The following is a 26,668-nucleotide window of genomic DNA, read 5'->3' on the forward strand; positions in this document are numbered from 1 at the left end:
ACTCACCACATTGTAAGTGTCCAGCCCTACCATCAATGAGGCAGGTGGAGTCTGTTTGTAGAAAGACACAGGGAAGGCATGCGGAGCAAGATAAAATCGTCCATGTTCACCACACTCTTTCTTTGGTTAGGAGAGGATAGAGTTTTTAAAGAAACTTCCTCTTGATTATTGTAGAATCACTAGCTTAGTTTGTTATGATACTGAATTTTGAGATAATTAAATCCAAGGGCTTGAGCAAGTGATTAGTGGCCACAGTCTTTTGTGTTTGGAATCATGAACTAGCAAATAAAATTCAAAAATGGCAACCCACTCCAGTGTTCTTGCCTGGAGAATCCCAGGGACGGGGGAGCCTGGTGGGCTGCCGTCTATGGGGTCGCACAGAGTTAGACACGACTGATGCGACTTAGCAGCAGCAGCAGCATGTATGTGAAACATATGATGCCCTGCATGGCTCATAAAAATGAGGGGAGAAACAAGAGATACAGAATAGTGGTAACTAATTTGTCCTTGGAAGACAGGCCTTATTTTATGATAGAGTAGAATATCTTTTTATCAACTTGGGATAATCTCAAAACTGTGTTTCTCCAAAAATGTGACTGTGTTCACTGAGGTTTTGTTTTTATTTACTGAAAATGTTGACAGTAATAATTGTTCCTGTTAAATCCATATTTTTTACATAGGTCCTTTACACATTAATTCGAGCTTACAACAACCCTGTTAGATATTATTATCCAGTAATATTATCCATTATTATATTTTACAAGAGTTGAGAATTAGACTCACTTTCCCTTGGTCGTATTTCCACTGTCCGATTTACTCCAGGGCCTGGGCTTTTTCCACTTTCAAAACTTCTTCCACGTGACTTCAAAAGTACATGGTAGATATTCACGGCAAGAAACTGACCGAGGGCATGAGAATACTAAACCAAAGTGGTGATTCTTGAACTTCCCTCATTTTTATTTCCTTGAAAATCAAATTAAAAATTGGCATTGTCTTCGGAAAGTGTGATCTAGTGGTTGAAAAAATGGATAACATAAATTACATTTTTTGTTACTTTTGACTAATATTTTTTAAATCACTTTTTTGTTCAGTTCAGTTGCTCAGTTGTGTCCGACTCTTAGTGACCGCATAGACTGCAGCACGCCAGGCTTCCCTGTCCATCACCAACTCCTGGAGCACACCCAAACTCACATGCATCGAGTCGGTGATGCCATCCAACCATCTCATGCTCTGTCGTCCTCTTTTTTGTTACCTTGCCTAAATTTTGAAGTGCTGAGGACTATGGGGAAGAAAGGAAGATACACTGTGAAAGAAAAGATATTATGACTGAAGTTTTACAACAGGATAAAGTTACTTTGGTATTAAGTCTTCAGCTTTATAGTATTCTGCAATATTATTTCATTTATGTTCATGGATTGAAGTTTGCATTTTCTCTTTCCGTAACTCCTGAATTTAGATTAGGTAAAAGACTACCTTATTTTCTTAAGGCTTGGGAAAATCAGTAGCATTCTCTGAGCAAGACTCAACCACAGGGTGACTGAGGGTGATGTCAACTCCCAATTAAGGAGACAGGAATAGTATTTACTATTATGAAGCTTAAATGTGTACAGACCATATCCTGTCCTTTAAATGACATGCCTCAGTAGTTAATTCATGCTGATTTATGAAAGACATAAGAAAATAGCCACATATTAGCTTTCTTTTGCATGTGGGCATTAAGTATATAAATCCAGCTTGGACCTGGCTTGGTTTCTTTGTCAGGTGATTCTGAAAGTGAAAGTGAAAGTCACTCAGTCGTGTCTGACTCTTTACGACCCCATGGACTATACAGTCTGTGCAATTCTCCAGGCCAGAATACCAGAATGGGTAGCCTTTCCCTTCTCCAGGGGAATCTTCCCAACCCAGGGATCAAACCCAGGTCTCCTGCATTGCAGGCAGATTCTTTACCAGCTGAGCCACAAGGGAAGCCCCAGGTGATCCTACTTACACACAGAAGTCCAGGCTTCCAGATGCTCACTGTTATCCAACTTGACTCCTCCCATTTTCTTCCACTCCAGTCCTGTCCATCAGCTAATCCTGTCACTGTTAGCTGCCAAATATATAGAAATCTGACCATTTCTCACCACTCCCACTGCTTTTACTCTGGCCCAAGCCACCATCACCACCATTTGGATAAGTGCAATGACCTCTGGACTAGGTTCTCTGCTTCCAGCTTTGTACCCCTGGAGGTCAGTTCAAACAAAATAGCTAGAGAGAGTCTTAACAGAGTGATCACCCAATGTATATATATATATATATGTGTGTGTGTATGTATATATTTGGCCATGCTGCGCATCATGTGAGATCTTAGTTCCCCAGCTAGGGATGGAACTTGGGCCCTCTGCAGTGAAAGCATGAAGTCTTAATCACTGGACAGCCAGGGAATATATATATATATAATATATATATATTATATTTATAATAATTATATTAAATTATATTTAATTAAATTTAAATTTAATTTAATTTTATTAATATTTAATATATTTATAATTTAATATATTTAAATAATTAAATTAAAAATATATAATTTAATATATTTAAAAATTTATTATATTTAATTAAATATAAATTATATTATATTAAATTTAATTAAATTATAATTAAATAATTATAATATATAATATATATATTATATATAATATATATTATATATAATATATATTAATATATATAATATATATATAATATATATTGATTTTTATTGGAATAGAATTGATTTACAACATTTAGTTTTGAGTGTACAGCAAAGTGAGTCAGTTATATGTGTACAAATATAAAAAAATCTTCTTTAAGATTCTTTTCCCAGGTAGACCATTACAGAGTGTTGAGTGGAGTTCCCAGTGCTATACAGCAGGTTCTATTTTATATAGTAGTGTGAATACGCCAGCCCCAATCTCCCTATTTCTCCTTCCCCTCCTTTATCTTCTGGTAACCATAAGATGGTTACCAGAAAACAAACCATGTTTGTTTTCTACATCCGTGCCTCTACTACTGTTTTGTAAATAAATTCCCTTGTACTATTTTTTTAAAAAAAGATTCCACATAAAAGTGATATATGATATTGGTCACATATATATACTTTAAATATCAATATTCTCCATAGGATTGATTTATTTATTTAGGCCACACTGTGCAGCATGTGGGATATTAGTTCCCCAAACCTGCACCCCCTGCCTTGGAAGTGCAGGGTCGTAACACTTGCACCACCAGGGAAGTCCCTGTCACAGATTTTTATGAGTCATTAGTCATGCTCAAAATCCTCCAAAGGTTTCTCATCACAGCACAGGGTAGAAGCAATAGGGACTTGCAACAACTTACACTGTGGCTCCTCTCTTTCTTTGAGCACATCTCTCTGCCCCAGCCAAAGCAGCCTCCCCTGATCTCACCCTCACCTTCTCCAGGTCCTTGCTGAAATGTTGACTTCTCTTGTGCAAAGTCTTGCTTAATTACCTTATTTAAAATTGATCCCCGCCTTGACACCCCTTTTCCTACTTTATTTCTATTACTCTCATCATTGTTTTACACACTTTATACATTTTATGCATTTTAAAAAATATGTCTCCTTCCTCTGGAATGTAGGCTTCAGCAGGGTAGGGAATTTATGCTCACTGTTGTCTTTACGGTACCTAGAATAGTGCTGGATGTATAGTAGGTTCTCAACAAATGCTTATGAAATTGAATACTTCCCCAAAAATTGTATCTGACTGCAATTAATTAAGACACCTCAAGGGACTATTAATTTGAGGGTAAATCCAAGTCAGAGATTAAAATCTTAGCTTCTTCCCCTCTCCCCTTGATGAGCTAGGAAATTTGCTTATCATATTACATGATGGTATGGTAAGGCCATATGGTATGGTAATATGGTATGGTAAGGCCCAGTATGGTGGGCAGTGTTTTGTAGTATGGAACACTTCCTGGAGGACTTATACCCTTCCAACTGCACACTTATGCTCCATCTCTGCAATTCTCTTGTGAGTTGGATAGTTGGGTTATGGATTTAATTAGGATCATGAAAGACAGCAAGTTTAAAATGTAAAAGAACTGAGACATGTCCCTGATTTTGGAGAACTTTTTTTTTTCCCACTAAGCAAGTTAACTGATCCCTGTACTGTTAATTTCTAGGTGGTGCTACATGCTGATATCTAATCCAGATCTAGAGGAGCCAAGAAGGAACCATCCCCAACAAGGCAATGGCATGTGAGCAGAGTGAAATGATTTTCCTAGGTACAAGTTTGCATGCTAGCACCATGGGAACATCTGGGCTATGAAATCTTCACTCACACCTTCCAAGGTTCTGAGCTTTGGCCAATGACTGCCAAGTGCCAGCCTTCTTGATCTTGTAAGTTGTCACAATCACTAAATAGGCTCTTTTTTCTTTAAAAAAAAAAAAAAAAGACATGAGCTTTTATGCTTCGTAATCCCGAACAAACATGCCAAGCAGCTTAAGAAATTATGCTGAATCAGAAACAATACAGGCTGCCAATTTACACATGTCAAAGGTTTCTTAGTACCACTCAGTTTGCTTTGACTACCAAAGCCCATGATGGTAGGTCTGAGTTTCCAGCAAGTCTGAAATGAAGGATCTGGCAGAAAGCTTTATGTTTTTGGTTTTTTTCATTGACAAATTTCCCCCTGCATTTTCCTGACTCTCCTGATACCTATTATGTCATGCCCCATCATGTCAGGCCAAGCAACATCGCACAACATAGTGGAAAACAGTTCTAAAAAAAGGAGGGGATTAGGTGTCTGTGTGGAGCCTCAAAGAAATAGCTCCTGGATATACAGTTTTTGTGGTCATGGGTACTAACACCTGAGATTTCTGCAGTGGTCACTCTTCTGCTGCTGCTGCTGCTGCTTCTGCAGTGGTCATTCTACGGGGTTGTAAATCTAGCGGTGAAGCCAAACATTAAATCCAATTGATATGGTATTAATGAGTTGCACATGGGCCAAAAGCTAGAACTATGGGAAAAAGAAGCAGAGATTAGAAAGAACATGCCCATATATAAATATATATATGTATGTCATATACATATATGTGTGTGTGTATATATATCAGTTCAGTTCAGTTCAGTCGCTCAGTCGTGTCAGACTCTTTGCGACCCCATGAATCGCAGCACGCCAGGCCTCCCTGTCCATCACCAACTCCTGGAGTTCACTCAAACTCATGTCCATTGAGTCGATGATGCCATCCAGCCATCTCATCCTCTGTCATCCCCTTCTCCTCCTGCCCCCAATCCCTCCCAGCATCAGAGTCTTTTCCAATGAGTCAACTCTTCTCATGAGGTGGCCGAAGTACTGGAGTTTCAGCTTTAGCATCAGTCCTTCCAATGAACACCCAGGACTGATATCCTTTAGGATGGACTGGTTGGATCTCCTTGCAGTCCAAGGGACTCTCAAGAGTCTTCTCCAACACCACAGTTCAAAAGCATCAATTCTTTGGCACTCAGCTTTCTTCACAGTCCAACTCTCACATCCATACATGACCACAGGAAAAACCATAGCCTTGACTAGACAGACCTTTGTTGGCAAAGTAATGTCTCTGCTTTTCAATATGCTATCTAGGTTGGTCATAACTTTTCTTCCAAGGAGAAGTGTCTTTTAATATATATATATATATGTAAATATATGTATATATATGAATCAGTGAAAAGTCCTTAATGTAAATGAGTTTCAAAGGGTTAGGTTTCCATGGATTTTAATATTTATCTTCTTTAACTTTTGGAAATGGTAATACAACTGCATAAAAGAGTTCTTAAAATAAAGGTAGTAACCCCTGCTTTGGGTTTTAGACTCTTTTTAAGCATTCTGTCTCATCAGTCCTTCCTGCTCCTGCAACCTTTTTATCCACCTTTTCTGCCCTGCTCTGCACCTGGTTCTCTTGCTAGGCCTCTGGATGATATAGTATTTGGTACCAAGGGCAGCGTCAGAAAACAGACCTTCTGGAGGAGGTTCTGAAACTAGGATTGCTCACATATGTGTTGTTTATGAACACATGCATGACCTCCTTGTTAGGTAGAAATTGAACCCTGCTAGTGTATGGCATGTTATAGAGTCATAATTCCTCAAATTATCACTGGCATCAGTGTGAGACGGTGAGCTGATGGAGAGTATGGTTCTGAGTGATCAAGTAGAGGTTGCATTTGATTGGTGTGCAACAGTGATGATTAGAAAGATTTTAGAGTGTGTTAACTGCTTCTGACTGTGTTAGAGAACTTATAAAAAGAAAGCAATAAGTTTGGAGCCTAGAACTCTCAACTCAAAGTGGGAATGAAGAACCAGAAAACTTTTATAATGGTAGAAATTAGATGCATGACCTCAACACCATAGAATTCACATCATCAAGGCTGAGCTGGCTATGGCCATTGCTGTAGCACAGAGGCCAACAATAGGTCCCTGATATATCATTATTCCTAGGAAAAATAGCTGGCCACCTGGAGAAGGAAGAGATGTGTCCTCATGGAATAGATATGAATTTCAGATTCAAATTTTCTTTTCATGTTTGCAGTGTTTTTGCCAAGATCACAATTTCTATTGTGGGGCCTGGGTCTTCAAAACAGTTTATTCCATAGTGTCCTTCCATTCATGGAAGAGTCTCTTACATTCTTTTCCATTCTGAAGTATAACGCTTGGCATATGCACCTGAAAACTATACTTTAAAAAGAAGTCAGTTAGAGTGCCAATATCATTTTAGAAAGAGGATATTTGTATCTCTTGAGTTGGATTCAGGTCATTAAATAAGAGAGAACATTTGAGGTTAAAATGTTGGAGACCATTGTTGAGTAAGAATAAATCAAAAGGTAAGATGGACAAACATAAAATTATAACAATGGAAATAGAGGAATCTTGAAAAAACCATTTCTTTTATCAGATAGCTAAATACTATTTTATTTTATCAGCTAAAATACTCCTCTGCTGTGTTTAATTCTGGAGATGTAGCAGATTCCTCAAGTGTACCAGACTCCATGAACAATTCTTGGGTCTTGGGCTAAAGGAGGAAAGAAGATGATAAAGATGGAATTAGGTTGGGCTGAGGAAGGGGGAGACCTCTTGGCAGACCTATGATATGCCAGAAGCCATCTGGATTTCAAGGCTTATTTCATCTCTTAGGTGCTCCAGGCATGGTGCTTGTGATCTCTTCAAAACCTTTTGTGCAGGACTGTTTTTTCTTCCCAGATGCCCTGTTCCCAGTCTCTCTCACCAGCCCTATGCTCCTGTCCCCCAGCCACTGTATTCTTTGCTGATAAAGGCTCCGTTATTTCCATCAAAGGACTGTTCTTGAACACATAGCTGCCTTACCAGTAAGGGAAGTACCTGGGAATATTGCTGTCTACTGGCTGCCAGCCAGTGACTGACTGATGTGAAAGTGCAAAAGCCCAACTCCATTGCCTCAAAAGATAGGACAAACCTTCCTGTGTGGTGTTTCAGAGCTCCCCACAGGATCAGGCTGAGGCTGGGACTTCATCTGAAATCATACCCATGCTTGGCTTCCTGTTTCATCCCCACCTACTTCTCCCATCTACTGGAAGCATTTCCACAATAAATCACCTGTACGTGGTTGCTCATCTCAGATTCTGCTTAAGAGGAACCTGGACCAAGACAGCTAATACAAATATTTGAGAGCAAAAGACAAACTGACACCAAAACATGGAAGCTGCCAAATTGAAATAAGTAAAAACATATATTTTTTATAATATATATGCAAACATTAGAATAAATAAAACTACCAAGTGAAATAAATTCCTACAAAATTTGACAGTATATCAATAAGCCTGTTGCAACTAAATTTAGTTGACATAATTATATATATTTAATCTATAATGTGAATATATTTTAATATGTCACCTAAGATGAGGAATTTCATCTTCAAAGGCAAGAGGGCCACCGCCATGCCTGGTTCCAGAAGCTGGTGAAAAAAAACACTGCCCTTTTACTTGTATCACTTAAAGTATGGATTCCACTCAGGAAGCAGAGTTCCGTCTGGGTAGGGGAGGAGGAGACTACAGATTTTCCTTGAAGAAAAGTCTCTTTTCTCTCAAGTGAGATAAGCGTAGTGTGACTTGCAGTTTTCTAAAGTCTAAAATTATAATCAACGTCAGAAAGTAGAGATGCAAATACTCCTTAAGTAGTATATCGACTGACAGTCATGTTATAATGTAATTGGTTAATTTATCAATTTGGGTAGATAAATCGCATCAGATTCTCTCCATTTTGATTGGAGTTGAGATCAAACCTGGCAGACACACTGAAGGAGTCTGGATCCCTGAAGAAGGGGTGGAGGTAAGGAGCAGAGGGAAAAAAGGCACCAACAGGGAAACTGTGGGACATAAGACAGTCTCAAAACAATTATGTTCAAGCATAATTTAGCCTTTCTTCAATTTGGTAGCAACAAAGGAACTTGTATTTTGAAACCTAACTCCAAAGAGATTCAACATAACACCTAAGGTAGTTCAATATGATGAGAAATCACTGTAGCTTTCTCCTGTTTCCTAATTTAGGTCTTATTTTGTTAGAGTGGTGATGTTACGTTAGTTTTGAGAGATCCTTTCAACAGGATGCTCAGCCAGAAGCTTAATGAAATATTAATAGTAATAATGCCCACCTAGTGCCAGACTGCTTCAGGCATCCCAGCTGGTGCAAGCTTTCTCTAGGAAACAGGGTTCAACTTACGTTGTTCAAATGTCATCTACAAATTCTTTTCATTGTCCTTTTTACTGGAAAAGACTGAGACTCAATATTTGGTGCAGATACTGCAACATATATTTGAATGCTGATGGTTTGCTGGCGATTTTATTCTTTTGCAAAGAACAGGAACACATGGGACGCATTGTATTGATTGCTTATGTGAGCTTTTTAAAAATTATGAAAAACACTCTTTTCAGATGTTCTTGAAATAGAGTCATTCTCCAACCAACCCTTTTTACATTGGCAACCTCAGGATAACATTTCCTTTGATCTTTTTGGTTAGTTGCTAAGTTGTGTCTGACTCTTTTGCGACCCCATGGACTGTAGCCCACCAGACTCCTCTCTACATGGGATTTTCCCAGCAAGAATACTGGAGTGGGTTGCCATTTCCTTCTCCAGAATATCTTCCTGATCCAGGGATTGAACCTGTGTCTCCTGCATTGGCAGGTGGATTACTTTACCACTGAGCCATCAGGGAAGCCCTTCCTTTGATATATCTTGTCCTTATTCTGTAGATCACGTTGCTCTGGGGCTTCTCACTCCTTGAGACAATGGGTTTTAGTGCTTCGGGTGAAGGGTGTCAGGACACCATCCCCAACAGAACACAGGGAATCTGCTTAATTTTAACTGTCAAATAAGATTTAGGTTTGCGTCTAAAAATTAAAATAAGCTCAAAATCTAGACTTTGTCAAGAAAAAAGATGTCATAAATCTCTCCAGCACATCCAGACTTAAGTCTGGTGGACTCATCTCATATTTCTCCCATAACACAAAGAGGATGCCCTTTCCATGATTCTAGGTGTGACGCTTGCTTAATAAAAGTAGATAGATAGAGGTTTCATACCTCTCAAATTCACCATGAGGAAGAACCACATTTTAAAAGCTTTTAATACACCTTGCATCTATGATTTTTAAAACATACTAAAAATTAATTATGAGAAAAAGCAAATAGAAAAGCATTAGATTTGATAGATATAAAATTACTCTGCCAAATTGCTATTAAGAGTATCAAAATCTTCACTTTCAATTTCTGTGCATGTCTTGATGTGGACCATTATTGGCCCATTATTGGCATCTGAGTAGCACTGGTTTAGAGGAATTGGAAAGCCAGATACTTGAGAAAAGAGGAGAGAAGCAGAATAAGATGGAATATAAGGTTTTAATGTTCTCCACATACCTCTGTTCTCTGTGTTGGCTTTGTAGAATTCTGTCCCAGTAGCAAGTACCCCATCATGGCCAAGGGCCATGGCATATCTCATTGGCAGAGAGTAGCAAGGGAAGCAGACAAGGAACTCAAGGGTGCCTGCATGCCCCTTGGCAGATGCTGAAGAAAGCTGAAGTGTGGGGAGTTGGGTCTACTATAGGTCCCTGAAGCAAGACATCTAGTGACTATGATAGAGGCTGTGTTGGGTAGCCTAGGGCCAAGCTATAGATGAAGAATATGCTTGAGTCTTAGAGGGGTTTACTGTACCAGGGTGGCCCACTGTGGGGCCAAATCACTCAGGAAGAGTAGGATGTGACTAAACTGAGAGAGGGGCTCTAGGCTATATCTGCTTCAAACTTTAGCAGCAGATGCCTGCAAGCTCGATGGTTCCTGGTGGTTCCTGAGAGACACCAGAAGCAGCCCTTCTTCAGAAAAGAAAGGAGAGGACAATACAAAGTAGGATTCCATTCATCCAGGGCCTTCTTGGAGAGGATCTGGGTGGAGGAAGAACCTGTAGGACTGAGTCTTTTATTTGAAAGAGATTAAGCATTTAACTCAACTGACTATTGTATCAGACAATTTATGAAGTTGAACTAAAGACTCCCTCTGATAGACATCAAGGAAAATCCAATAGGCTGCAAAGAAAATAAAGAAAATGTATTTTCTTTGCACATCTGGCTGTAATGTTTAAAACTATAACCGCTCTTCCCAAGGAACGTGCATATCTGTGGGCAGGAGGAATGAATCCTTGGTAAATTAGCCACCCTCTGCCCTCCCTGACATCTTCCTTTGAAGAAATGTGGAGACAATAACTTTACTCACAGTTATATCATTTCTGGAATAGGCATGGTCAGCAGATAGAGTTTGAATTTCCTAACCTCACTATAACTCATTTTCTTAAAGAATGTCTGTAAAAATGAATCTTCTACCTTCCAGCCAAGTCATTTGGCCTTTCTTCATGCCATTCATTTAGAGTTTGCCTACAAGTGAAAGTACATTGGCAAAAGGGAGCACAGGATGACTCAGATTCCCAAGGGCTTTGTAGGCTCTAAAATAATAGTCAGAACCCCACCTTGAAGTAAGTAACAAAAGGATTACTAAAGGGACCAATTTCTAGATTTAGTAAATGCAATTCCTGGTGAATGACATCTCTTCCAACCACCAGCAGAGGGGAAGGGAGACTCATTTTCTTTCATGTATCAATTTATCTCGACTTTTTTTTAACATAACCTTTTAATAAAACAGTATGAAAAAGAAAAGTTGTGTGAGAGACATTCTAAAAACTATTTGATACCTAGGACTTAGAGAAGTTATAATCCCTGAATCAATTATTAAGGAGAGGATTTACAAACCAAAGGGGAAATTAATTTTTACTGTCTCAACTGACTTAAATATAGTTAAATAACTACTCAAACATCAAGACAGATAATATTTTAGTAAGCCTTCTAACAGAGTATATCTCAAAGGTTAACATGCAAAAGAAGCACTTGATCCAGTAGTCCAAGTTGGGGCCCAAACGCCTGCATTTCTACATGCTCCCAGTTAATACTAATGGTGTCGGTGTAGGAGCTACACTTTGAGTAGCAGGCTATAGAGGAGTCCCTGAGCTTTCTATAGTGCAGAACTACTTTTAATATTTCTTAAGTCGGACATTGAACAGTGGAGTCAAACATGTTTGACACAAAAAGTTCTTAAATAGAGTAGGGGAGGAAATTCATTGCCTTACCTGTCAATCTTGGCATATTGCTTAGAGGCCTTCCTAAAGGAGCCTGCCTGCCGCCCCCACCACCCAGCGTATTTCCCCTGTTCCTGCATTCCCCACTGGCCTAACATTCATTCTCCTGATTTTCTCCATGGCAGATATTTTCCCTCTCCATTTCTGATCGAGGTGGTCATAGAAAAGCAGTTAGTTCTAACACATCAGATTCCAAAATTTCAGTGCCCTTTATGGAAGACGTTGGCTGGCACAGGGATCTGCCTCACAGGCAGATCTTGGGTAGAACAGTGACCACTATCGCTTTGTTCACACGTGTAATCTATAACTCGTGATGCCCAGTGGTCTATTTTGAAAAGGGGTGATGCTGCCTGCCATAGCACTTTGTATTGCTTTTTCACAGTCTTTTTTCCTGCTGCTGCTGCTGCTAAGTTGCTTCAGTCGTGTCCGACTCTGTACATTTGCCATGAATGGTAGAATGATTGCTTAGTATGATTGCATAGTTCATTCATTTATTCACCTATTCATTCATTCCTGTTTTGTTGAGAAAAACAGTATATACTTGGTTTTTGTGAGTAGAAATTGATAAGAAATCATCATGATTAATTCTGGGATTTAATTTTAGCCCAAATGTAATTGAAAACCTTAATTGTGTTGGTTTCAAAAAACGTGTTATTTTTCTCACCTAAGTCTGGAGATTGCTAACATTAGTTCCACATCTTGAGTGTTCAGAATAGAGGTCTTTGAAATTCTCTCAGCTTTTTCTTCAGATTACCTGACAACTGTTGTGGTACAGCCCTAGACACTGAGTTCATGAATTCCTGAGAGGAGTACAGGGAAGATGGTAGTGTTTATTCCAGGAAAATAATTGTAATTGTCAAAAACTTGTGCTTGACTTCTGCTTACATTTCATTGAGGAGTCCTATGTCACATGACCTGTCCTCAGCTTCAAGAAACACTATCACATGTCTGTATTTTTTTGTTTGTTTTGTTTTGAGCTGAGCACACTGAGATCTCCAACAAGATCATGAATGTTAGGGAGAAGGGTAGAATGGATTGTAGGTAGGCATTTAGTCTCACCCATTTAAGGCACTTAAAGTCCATGGGATACATTATTAATTCTGCTTAGTTCTTGTTGTGTTTGCTTCTAAGGCCTATAGAAAACTCACTCACTGCACAAAGGTCAAACCACAGGCATTTAAAAAAATGCTTTTAACTAGAAAATCAAGAGTCACCAATGGCAAACTCTGACCTTCTTAGATCATCTGCTTAAATATTTACCAGAAAAAATATTGAGAACACATGTGTTCAGTTGAGGAGGTTTGTTTCATCGTGTATATGAAGGTTCAGGCAGTATTTCTGTTCTACATTGCTGGTGTTAGTGGCAGGTTTTATCTCTGCATGGCTGAACATAGATTATTTGTACAGACTTCATCTATCTGTATGCAGGCCAGTGCATTGCACAAAAGAACAACTCAGTATTTTGTTTTCATTTGACTGTGAATATTGTTTACTTTCCCTGTCCTGATCCAGACACAAAGCAACATGGAGAAACACTGATCTCAGACGCTGATGTTTTACTCTGAAAATTATAAACCAGTTGAATGTATTAAAAAAGTCACTGTCTTTTATATTTTCCCCATCACCAAATCATAATATAAACAGCTACCACTTTCCTCTTGTATAGCACCCTTTTAACTGACTTCAAGGTCAAAATTAGTTACTGAGAATTTTCCTTAGCTCAAATATATTCCTGCTGTAGCATTTGATGATCCAAAAAATGTGATTAAAACTAGAAGAAAGCAGGGATGGAGAGAAAATGGCATGATGGACCTTGACTAATAGTTAAGCAAGTGTCAAATCATAGCAAAATCTGTACTCATCTGGAGAATGGTCATAAAGGCTTCTCCATCCATCTGCTCATCCATCCATTTTCCATTTATTCAGTATTTGTTGAGTAAATGATGAAACGATGAAAGAGAGGACATTCTTAAAGAATCTAAATCTTAGTAAGCAAGGTGACATAAACACATATTTCTTTTATGAAAGAGAGGTTATCACAGTATGGACTGGAGTATCAGGGATGGTTGCCGGTGTATGGCCAGGGAAGGGCTTAAAAGTTACAGAGGCACTGAAGGTCAAACCTGAAAGATTTGAACATGTGAGGGAGGTGAGGTAGAAATCATGTTTGCATTTTAGGCAGAGAGAATAACATGAGCAAAATCCTAAGTGAAGAAGCAACCGGCTATGTTCAAGAAACCATGGACTATTTGATTTTTCAAGAACAAAGAATGTCTTAAGGGGAGTAACAAGAGATAATTTATGCCTACTTCTTTCTCAGGAAACTTTGTCCCATGTCTCCAGGATGTCTGGACATCCTTGTTCTGTCTTCACCAGTATCCTGTGCTTATCTACCTCACAGCCAAATGGCTAGAATATATGGCTCAGAAGTCTGGTAGGAGCAGTATTTTTCGAAATGCAAAGTTGTAATCTGAAATTATTTTATTTATTTTATCTGTTATTTTCACAATTACTATTCATTTAGGTCTGCATATCTATGTATTCATTCTTGCAGTCTTTCTTTCTTCTTGTATGATTGAACTTCCATCTGGGATCATTTTCCTTTTGTTAGGAGAACTTCATTAAGTATTTCTATAGCAGCAACAAATTCTCTTAAGTTTTTGTTTGTCTGAAAAGATTTTCACTTTGTCTTCATCTTAGAAGGTTATTTTCCCTGAATAAAGAATGCTGCATTGGCAACCATCTTCTTTCAGTGCTTTAACGATATCATTTCATTTTCTTCTGGTTTCCAATGTTTCTGTTGAAAAAGTTGAAAAGTCAGCACTTAGTTTTTTGTTACTCTTTTTAAGATAATGTATCTTTTTCCTCTGAGTGCTTTTAAGATTTGTTTTGTTTTGTTTGTAGCTTTCAGTAGTTCTATTGTGATGTATATAAGCTTGGTTTTCATTGTTTTCTCTTGCTTGGGGTACAAAGAGCTTCTTAAACTTTTTGTGTTTTTCGCTTTTATAAAAGTTTTGGTAGGTTATTTCCTCTCTTCTCCTTTACAAAGTTCAGTCCCACATATGTTAGATATTTTCTCTAAGTCCTGGATATCTCTTATGTTCTTTTCTATATTTTTTCTCCTTTTTGTCTCTATGGGTACCAATTTTAATATTTTCTGTCAATATCTATTCTGAATCTTGTTTTCTACTGTCCTGATATTAAACCCATGTATTGAATTTGAGTTGTTAATTATGGTTAAATTCTGTAATATCAATTAGATATCTTTTTAGTAGATTCTGATTCTCTGGTGAAATTCTATGTCTTTTTTTAAACCTCTTTTGTTAAAAATATTAATCATGGTTATTTTAAAGTCTGTGTTTGATGACTTCAGAATCTTGATTTTTGATTTGTTGATATTGTGTATTTTTTCATGGCCTTTAATAATTTGATCCTTTGTACATGTATGCCAGTTGACTTAATATTGAATATTTGATACTGTCTATGAAAAACTTTAGGATATATTAATTTTCTCCAAAGAGATTTTAATGTCCATCAGCAGATGAATGGATAAGAAAGCTTTGATACATATACACAATGGAATATCACTCAGCTATTTAAAAAATGCATTTGAATCAGTTCTAATGAAGTGGATGAAACTGGAACCTATTATACAGAGTGAAGTAAGTCAGAAAGAACACCACCAATACAGTAAAATAATACATATATATGGAATTTAGAAAGATGGTAACGATGACCCTATATGCGAGACAGCAAAAGAGACATAGATGTAAAGAACAGACTTTTGGACTCTGTGGGAGAAGGCAAGGGTGGGATAATTTGAGAGAATAGCATTGAAACATGTATATTACCATATGTGAACTAGATCGCCAGTCCAGGTTCAATGCCTGAGACAGGGCACTCAGGGCCGGTGCAATGGGATGACCCTGAGGGATGGGATGGGGAGGGATGTGGGAGGGGGGTTCAGGATGGGGAACACATATACACCCATGGCTGATTCATGTCAATGTATGGCAAAAAACACTACAATATTGTAAAGTAATTAGCCTCCAATTAAAATAAATAGGAAGATACAATACTAATAGGGTACCTTGATTCAATCAGGGACTGAATTGATTCAAAGTTATGTTTCAGGACTTGTGAAAACTAGCATGTTTATAATTTATATTTGGTCTTAGGATCTAAGGCTTTAAGAATATTAAATGAAATCCCAGAGTATTTACTAGGCTCTATCTCCTTAACAGGATATGAACTTCAATTTTTGTCTCTCAATCACCAGTGCACAGCTTAGGGATTGGCAAATGTTTTAGGGGTGAAATGCATTCAGAACGTTAGGCTTTCTTTTCTTCAGAATGTGCTGTTGTTTAGTTGTGTTTTGTGTCTGACTCCTTTGTGACCCCATGGACTATAGCCCACCAGGCTCCTCTGTCCATGGGATTTCTCAGGCAAGCATACTGGAGTGGATTGCCACTTCCTTCTCCAAGGGATCTTCCCAACCCAGGGATCAAACTCCTGTCTCCTGCATCTCCTGCATTGGCAGGCAGATTCTTTACCATTGAGCTACCAGGGAAGCTTTTCTTCAGAATATTAGTCCCTTAAACAGTGTCTGTCTTGAAGTTCTGAACTCTGATTTTTCATCTTTCTGATCAGTGAGACTGCCACAGACTTTAGAACACTATTTTTGGTGACTTTGGTGCCCTGAGCTATAAATTAGCAAATGGCTAGGAGGAAGAAGTAGCAGCAAGTAGAGGATAACTGCAATCCTTTTTCCTTCTCTCTACATGTTATATTCCTGGCTGCTTTGGTTGTTCTTTAATAGCTTCAAACCCACAATTAAGTTCTGATTGCCAACTAATTGTAAACATGAATGGATAAGCTATACACACATCATAGGACTAGAGAAGTAGCTCTATCTGCTGATATAAAACTGCATGACATTCAGCATCTTGTGCCTGAATACTTCTGTGGTATTTTTATCAGCAAAATACATTTTCCACCATTCAGCAAGATTTCTCATATATCTGGAGCATACATCCCATTCAATTAAGAAGGAAGTGAATATGAATTCCTTTCTTTATTATTTTCCCACCAGTTTCAGTTTAAAAAGATAATAGATACTATGAGATGCTATTTAAATAAAAAATTGGGCAAATAAGCAAAACACAATTATGATAAATGAAGAAGCAATTATTTAACTTGGTAAGTGGTTTTTTTCTTTTTAAAATGAATTTCTATTGTTTATGGTGTCCTTCCTTGATTATAAAGGGTAAGAATTCTTACTGTTTTTCAAAACTAGGAAAGTTCTAGAGTTCTTACATAAAAATCCTGAGACTTTTGCCACTTTAGCTAGCAAGTTGAGCTTGTAATTTATTATCAGAATATGTTTTGCTATAAGCTGTGTAAACTTTTGTATAATTTTTGAGGTCACTTTTCCATGTTAGCAGTATTCTATTTTGATCTCAAGGTTAGTACTATAGCTCCAAACAGATAGGAACATGAATTCAGCTGGACCTCCTTTAAAAGTCAATGCTTTCTTAAAACTTTATTGTTTTTACAAGCCATCCTGAAATGGAGATAATAATTGTTTAATTCATCCTTGTCATTTGCCGTAAACACCAGCTGCTACAATTGTTGGTATTCCACGTGGAGCATTTTTACCAACTGTTAGAAAAATATTTTTAAAAGAGCTCAAAGCAATCTGGAAGTATGAATCAAAAGCACACAATGCCTTTAAATTTTAGTCCATCTGTAGCTTCCAATTTATATTTGTTTCTGTCTGATAACTTTGGACTGTCAGTTTCTCTTTTATTATATCAAAAATATATTTAAAACCAAGAGAGCTCAGACAATACAGTCATAGTTGAGGATTAGAAATAATTTATGTTTCCAGGAAAGGAGTAAAAGATTATTTGCAAATTTTACTAAATTATGTAAAAGGGATTCTCTACTAGTATATTCCTTACTGATGTAAGACAATAGTATGACAGTATGACAGAGATATACTTTTTCAATATACATTTTGCATTTTTGTATAGAATGCTAACTTTAAAAACATATTAAGAAACAGTCTCCTCTTAACATATCTATTAATATAGTCGTATCTCCCATTTTTCAAGTGTTCTCTTCCCCTGGGATCCTTATTCTGTGAATGGTTCATCATTTACCCAGTTCATCCTTGCCTTGCTTTGTCTTACCTCTTCCAACATACCAACTACCAAATCCTGTTAATCTACCTTATAAACTCTCCCTGCTTCTCCCTGTTCACTTTGCTACTCCCTTGGCATAGTTATCATTATCTCTTCCTGGGATGACTGCAACAGCTTTCCACCTGGTCTTTGACTCCCTCGTATCACTTCTCAACTTTGCACCCAGCACTTGTTAAAACATGTCAGTGGCTCCCAGTCCCATCAGCGTAACCCCCTGAATCCTTAACGTGGCTCTCATGGTCTTTTGCGATATAGCAGCATTGTCACTCTAGCCTAGTCTCTTACCCTTTATACTTCAGATGCTATCAATTCCTCAAACATGTCAAGTTCTCTTTAATCTCATAGCTTTGAAGATGTTCTTCTAGTTTAGAACCCCTTTTGCTGAACCTTTTCACCTTCGCCTAAGTCCTACACATCTTTTAGGGGTCTTAAATATCACTTCCTCTGTGAAATAGTCCTAGTCCTCCTCCCATTCAAATCTGGGTTACTTGTCTCTCATCTGTAGTTTTGTGTCATCCTATACTTATACTGCATTATTGCCTGTTCAGTAGTGGGTATACCTTATAAGACAGTAAATTCCGTGATGCCGAGGACTGTGTATGGTTTGCGGTTTTAGCCCCAGGGCCTAATACAATGCCTAGTATATCACTGGTACTCAATGAAATGTGGGCTTCTCTAGTGGCTCAGATGGTAAAGAATCTGCCTGTAGTGCAGGAAACCCAGGTTTGATCCCTGGGTCAGGAAGATCCCCTGGAGAAGGGAGTGACAGTCTACTTCAGTATTCTTGCCTGGAGAATTCCAAGGAGAGAGTGGCCTGGCGGGCTACAGTCCATAAAGTCACAAAGAGTCAGACACGACTAGATGACTAACACTTTTACTTTTAATGATATGTGTCGAATGTCTTTTGTTATTGCTAAATTTCTTGTATCTTATGTCTATAGTGAGTTGATTTTCCCAGACAAAAATGGAAAAATATGATCTAAAAGATATGTGCACTTCATGGATGAAGCAAGTGAGAGAGCTTGCTTCCTGTCTCTCTCTCTCTGTTATCCACCATATGAGGATATGACAAGAAGTCAGCAGTGTACAACCCAGGAGAAAACTCTCATGAGAATCTGCCCATGCTCTTGGACTTTTGGCCCCAGGAACTATGGGAAATAAGTACCTGTTTTTAATGCCACCATTTTATGGAATTTTGCTATAGCAGCCTGAACTGAAACAGCAACTGGTACCAAGAAGTTGTGGTGCTGCTATAACAAATATGTAAAAGGTGGAAGTGATTTTGGAACTGGCTAAATGGGTAGGGTTAGGAAATGCCTACATTGCTGCAAGTGGACCATTAAGTACTATTCTGGTGAGAGTTTAGAAAGAAAAATGGAGAGTTGTAGACAAAGCCTCAATCCTCTTAGAGAGTACCTAAGTAATCATAAACAGAATTTTGGTAGAAATATGAGGTAATAAGGTAAAAGGCAAAATAAGGTAAATAAAGTAAAAGCCTTTTGATGAGGCCTCACGTAGAAATAAGGAGCACATTATTGGACAATGGAGAAAAGCAGATTTTTGTTATAAAGTGGCACAGAATTTGGCAGAACTGTGTCCATGTTCTACTGTTTTTTGGAAGTGATTTCTAAGGAAAATTTTGAAGGTGCAACTTGACTCCACCTGACTGTTTATAGTAAAATTTGGGAAGAGAGACATGACTTGAAGATGGAATTATTAAGCAAAAATGAACTAGAACTTTGAGACTTGGAAAATTCTCAGTCTATCTGCATTGTAAAAAAGAGAGAAAGTATATTCAGAAGGGAATGCTAAGGGTGTGGTTAAGCATCCTTTTGATAAAGGATGGATGTATGAAACCTGCACTTAAGCAGCCACCTGAGCAGGAAAATGGCTAGTTGGAACTGAAGAGGAAAGAGATAAGAAGGAATTAAGAAGTTTATCAGACTCCTAGGTTTTTATAGGACAGGACCATAAAGCTGTTTGGCTGCAAACATGTGCTATTCTTGAAGACAAGGGAGGAAGACTGATCCCAAAGATGACGCAGAGATCATCTGGATTGCCTCCTTGGTCTCAAAAAGGGAAGTCATCACCTTGCTTTCAACAGGCCAGACATCTTCTGCCCAAAGTGGGGCTGAACCCTGCCCAGCAGAGCTCTGGGGGCAAAACCACCACCCAGTGGGTCTGGAAAGTGAGACATCTGCTGCAATGGGCCTGCAAAGAGCATTAAGCCAAAGAGAATTATTCTCCAGCCTTAAGATCTCATGAAATTTGCCTGGCTGGGTTTTGAACCTCCTTGGGACCCACCTTCCTTCTTTCCAGTTCCCCCTTTTGGAATGGGGATGTCTATCCTATTGTTCTGTCGTTGTAGTTTGGATGCACACAACTTGTCTGATCTCATGGGTTCACATCTTGAGAGGAGCTTTGCCTTTTTTTAAAATTGGAATATAGTTGCTTTACAATATTCTGTTAGTTTCTGCTGTACAGCAAAGTGAATCAGTCATACGAATACATATATGCACTTTTTAAGATTTCCTTCCCATTTAGGTCACCACAGACCATTGAGTAGAGTTCCCTGTGCTATATAGTAGGTTGTTACTAGTTATCTATTTTGTACATAGTAGTGTATATATGTCAACTCCAGCCTCCAGTTTGTCCCACCCTTCTCTTCCCTCCTTGGTAACCATAAGTTTTCAGAATGATTCTTACCTCTAGTCTCACCCATATTTGATTTACTAGCTAATATGGTCTATTGATTATTATAAGAACCAAGAAAGGAATGTGGCTGGACCCACTCAAAGATATTGAAAATTTGGGTATGAGAACTCGAAGGTCCTGGTGTACCATGTAAATCTTCATTCTACCATATGTATCTGGGACTCTGGGCAAGTTGCCTCTTCTCTATAGGTCATATTTTCCCCTTCTGCAGTGTAAGGATGGAATTAATTCAAGTCATCTTCCATGGAACTCAAGAGTTTAAAGAGTGTTCTAGGAAAAACATTTCCATGATCACATGCATTTGGAAATGTGTTCCTTAATCTTAAAAAAAATCAACTCTATTAGCACATTAAATGTGTTCAGAATTCATGAAGTAAAGCAATCCCTTTTATGCCAATGCCTAATAATAACCTGTGTACATACTTTTGAAAACAACAGACTGGGTGATTTTTAACACCAATTTAAATTTTCCATAGATATAAGAGTTTGGGTACAGGGCTGTGGAACCTGCTGAGAGAATGCAAAAAATGAAAGTTGGCTCCAAAATCACTGCAGATGGTGATTGCAGCCATGAAATTAAAAGACGCTTACTCCTTGGAAGGAAAGTTATGACCAACCTAGATAGCATATTCAAAAGCAAAGACATTACTTTGCCAATAAAGGTCCGTCTAGTCAAGGCTATGGTTTTTCCAGTGGTCATGTATGGATGTGAGAGTTGGACTGTGAAGAAAGCTGAGTGCCAAAGAATTGATGCTTTTGAACTGTGGTGTTGGAGAAGACTCTTGAGAGTCCCTTGGACTGCAAGGAGATCCAACCAGTCCATTCTAAAGGAGATCAGTCCTGGGTGTTCTTTGGAAGGAATGATGCTAAAGCTTAAACTCCAGTACTTTGGCCACCTCATGCAAAGAGTTGACTCATTGGAAAAGACTCTGATTCTGGGAGGGATTGGGGGCAGGAGGAGAAGGGGATGACAGAGGATGAGATGGCTGGATGCATCACCAACTAAATGGATGTGAGTCTCAGTGAACTCTGGGAGTTGGTGATGAACAGGGAGGCCTGGCGTGCTGCAATTCATAGGGTCGCAAAGAGTCCGACACGACTGAGCGACTGAACTGAACTGAACTGAAACTGAGCAACTGAACTAAACTGAGTACAAAAAAGGTTTGAAGCTATGCAAGTATGCAGACTTTTATCCAGTGTTAATTGTTATTAAATTTCAGCTCCAAAATGAGCTGATAGCTGTCTGTCCAAAGACCAAACTTAAGGCAGACAAATACGGCTAAAAACAATTTAATACATCCCCTCTATGAAATATTTAGTTAATTTCTTTCAATCTCTTTTATTAAAAAAACTTTTAGACATAAGCAAAAGAAAAGCGTATAATAAATTCCTGATATCCATTAATCTTCCTGAAGATAAAATAAAGGCACATAATGGAATTATAAGGTGAATTTAATCAATATTTGCAATGGGTCTGAGGATCTCTCAGGTTCACTTCAGAATGAATATTCCAAGTTAGTATTTTCAAGTTTGTTTTTTAATCTATAGAGTTTGCTTGTAGGTCCCTATTATTTAATCCAAAATATGCTTCTTATCACAGAAATATAAATAATCATAAGAGAATACTCCAAACAATTCAATATGTGCAAATCAACCAACATGATATACCACATTAACAAGACAAGGCTTATTCATTTATGTTAATGGACAAGATAAAAGTGAGAAAGTGATGATGTATGTTGGAAACTCACTTGGGCATGCATATGTGCTAAGTTGCTTCGGTTGTGTCTGACTCTTTGTGACCCTATGGACTGTAGCCTTCCAGGCTCCTCTGTCCATGGGGTTCTCTAGGCAAGAATACTGGAGTGGGTTGCCATGCCCTTTTCTAGGGGATCTTCCCAACCCTGGGATCAAACCCGTGTCTCTTACATCTCCAGCATTGGAACCTCACTCATTGGCCCATAAATGATTCTGGTGACTGCATTGCTGAATTAGATAATATTTTTTGAATACTGAAAGATAATTTTCTTAATTTTGTCTTATTGACAGTGTAACTACCACAGACCTGACACACTTTTAAGTTTGTTGTTAAGTCACTAAGTCATGTCTGAGTCTCTGTGACCCAATGAACCACAGCATGCCAAGCTTCCCTGTCCTTCACTATCTCCTGGAGTCTGCTCAAACTCATGTCCTTTGAGTCAGTGATGCCACCCAACCATCTCATCCTCTGTTACCCCTTTCTCCTCCTGCCTTCAGTCTTTCCCAGCATCAGGGTCTTTTCCAATGAGCTGGTTCTTCACATTACGTGGCCAAAGTATTGGAGCTTCTGCTTCAGCTTCATTGCTTCCAATGAATATTCAGGACTGATTTTCTTTAGCATTGACCTGTTTGATCTCCTTGCTGTCCAAGGGACTCTCAAGAGTCCTCCAGCACCACAGTTCAAAAGCATCAATTCTTCAGTGCTCAGCCTTATTTATGGTACAAGTCTCACATCCATACACGACCACCAGAAAACCCATAATTTTGACTCTATGAACCTTTGTTAGCAAAGTGATGTCTCTCCTTTTTAATACACTGTCTAGGTTTGTCATAGCTTTTCTTCTTTAAGTTTAATCTGCATTGTTAACATTTTCTCTATAGCACCCTTAAGTCTAGAAAATCTACAAAACAATAAATCAAGCTCTGATCCATAGCATTTGTCCAATTCTATGGTACAAATACCCTCATCAAGACTTATTTCAACCTACCAAGATTAAGTCAGTGGACAGGGTTGAAAAGAGATGTGGGATACCACACCACTGTGTAGTATTTCTGGTATACAGATGCAATAGATCTATAATAATAGATGCAATAGGTTATGTACAACATAACCTCAAGGGCATAGATAATAAAACATGCATGCAGTAAAATATTCAGGAAGTGATTACTTTTGAATACTTATGATGTTCATTTTCAATTTTACATATTTATTTGTAAGTTTATATAGTTTATTTTTAAAGAATGGCTCTGTTTGGAGTAGAAAAGTAATTGCCAGTGGCTGAGGAGTGAGGGAAATAGGAAAACCAAACCATAGTTATACTACGAATAAGGTCTCAGGATCTAGTGTAAAACATGATGACTATAGTTGATAGCACTGTATTGCATAACTGAAAGAATACAACAGAGAAATTATATAAGAGATTAGAATTTAATAGTCTCACAGAAAAAATAAACATGTTAGATAGTGGATATGTTCACTAACTTAATGGGGGGAATCTTTTCACAGTGTATGCATATGTCAAATCATCACATTGTACATTTTAAATATCTTGTGGTCAATAATATGTTAATAAAGCTGAAAAAATACTGGCTCTGTTTAAAAACTGGCTCTCAAAATTCCTGAAAATTTAACCTTTGAGTCTCATAAGACAGTATGAGCTGGCTTCAGCACACCATTGACCATTTTCTTTTCTCTATTTTCCTTCTGACCTGTTTCAAATCACTTTTTTTTCTTTTAACAGTTGAGTAAATTAAGGATGATGCTTTATGTCTTTTCAAAGATAAATCTCCCTCCCATCTATATCATTGTTTCTCAAACTTTATTTCTTTTAACAACGAATCTTCAAAACTTCAGTAAAGTAATTTTGGGAAATAATGTATTCTCCTTTTGGAAATGATCTTGCATATTAGTATACCCAGTGCTCTGAGAAGTCCTGCAGTAAGAAAGCTGTTTTACTTTGAAAGCTGTCTAATCCTTCTGAAGTTATGGATTACGAAACTCTCTTTTCCTAACTCATATTGATATCCAATAGAAGTCTTTTTTTTTCATATAACGTATATTAACATTCAAATTAACAATTTGAAAAATATAGCACAGTTGGGCACAACTGAGCGACTGAACTGAACTGAACTGAACTGAACCAAGATATAGGTACTGAACATAGATATATGTACAGGGTTTTGAATTATTCCTCCTGTACCATCTAGGGGAAGTTCATTTTAGTTACCTCATATCACATTTCTCTCTAACTGGCGTTATCATACATATGCCAACGATAAGTGCTTTGTGATGTTAATAATATTAATAATGACATTGAAATAAAATAAAATTAAAAAAAATATTAATAATGACATTGTTCACCATTGTTTATCCTCACTTGTGCCAGGCACTATTGAAAAGGATTTTCATGGATTTACTCATTTACTATCTACAGCAACTATTTGGGGTAGCAAGTATTATTATTGCTGCATTATATATGAGAAAATTAAAGCAGAGATAGATTAAGTATCTTATCCAAAGTCATTAAGCTAGCAAGTGTCAGAATTGGGATTCAAACCTAATAACATGTCTACAGAGTTCATGCTCTGAAGCCTCACCCTATACTTCTCTTCTGGGCAGTTTCAATATAACTTGAGTTTTAAAGCTCATTTGAAATTTTTCCTTTTGATGCAGATTCAGGCCTACTTGGCTGTACCTCAAGGTTTTAGTCCCTTCACATATGACCTGAGTTTGGAAAAGCTGCACATGTGTATGGGAGATGTCAAGAGCAGGCAATGTACTTATTTATTGCTGTGCATTTTCAATGTTTAATGGTATTTTGGGTTTAATATTTAATTTTAGATAAAAGTAATATGCTTTTAGGGGCTTCCCTGGTGGCTCAGATGGTGAAGAATCTGCCTGCTATGCAGGAGACCCAGGTTCGATCTCTGGGTTGGGAAAATCCTCTGGAGAAGGGAATGGCAACCCACTCCTGTTATCTTGCCTGGAGAATTCCGTGGACAGAGGACCTTGGCAGGCTACAGTCCATGCGGTCACGAAGAGTTGGACACGACTGAGTAACTAACACTTTCACTTTCACAATAAGCTTTTAACAATAAAAATAGTCATCATCATCAACTGTTCAGTGATTACTGTGAGACAGGATTTGTGACAGGCAATTAGAATATCATCTCATTGAAGGCAGTGGCTCGTCTGGCTAATTTTCTTCTGACTATCAGAAATTCATCATTCCTGTCATCTAGTGGACATATAGAAGGCATATAGTAAACATTTGCTGACAAAATGAATGATCAAATTAATAATTGCCTAAATCTATTTTAAAGTAAATTTATTTCCTTTAATCCCCAGCATTCTTCAAAGGAAGGTATTATTCACACGTTTGCAGGAGAGAAAACAAGATATTTGCCCAATGTTATGAAACTGGTAAGTCAGCCAGTATTCAAATCCTGGTCTGCCTGATTTCAACACTTCTGTTCTTAATCAATACATCGTACAGCTATTTATCTATGAATCAAGGTACAAATATAACAGAAACCAGTATAACCAAGTCTTTTGTAAGTAGAGCACCATGACAGCTGCTTAAGTGCAGCATTCAGGAAATGTTTAACAAGAGCTCTTCAGAGTAGAAGTGGTCTCTTATTCAAATCACATTGTAGTTCAACAAGCACCTTGCCTACTGTACTTAGGAAATTGTTAGAAGCTATGAAAACAGAGGATTTTTTAAAAATTCTAATGAACTCAGAAAACATAGATGAGATTAAGTCACTTTTGATGGGCAGGAATTTAAAGTAATTTTCTTTTCAATTTGTAAGCTTCTATGGTTCATTGAATTTTACAGATTTTGTATTCATTGATGTGTTTGCTGAGTTGTTTCTACTGCAGGTGAAACCTTCAAGACTCCACCTTACTATTTTGTTCTCATGCATCTTAGATGAGCTCAGAGTAGTTAAATTAAGTGGCAACTATTAAATTTCTCAAGTATGTCTCTTTATCCACACCCATTCATTTCACCTGCATCCATTTAAATGCATAATTAACAGACACGGTGTTTTAACTCTGACAGGTTAACTATCTTAAATTTTAAACTTCTGATGAAAGTCAATTTCTCTGATAAGAATGTTCTAAATTCATTTTTATTAAAATAGTTGTAACGGCGAGGTATACATGGGTGACTTCAAGAAGATGACAGATTGGAGAGGAAAATTGATGAAAGAATCCAGGAGTGTAGAAACACAAAATGGTGATTACTGTGATATATGTTGGTTTGATGGAATAATGGAATCATGGATCTCAAAGCTGGAAAGGATCTCAAGGGACAGTCTGGAA

This window comes from Bos javanicus, chromosome 8 (assembly GCF_032452875.1).
Source record: "Bos javanicus breed banteng chromosome 8, ARS-OSU_banteng_1.0, whole genome shotgun sequence".
NCBI lineage: Eukaryota > Metazoa > Chordata > Mammalia > Artiodactyla > Bovidae > Bos > Bos javanicus.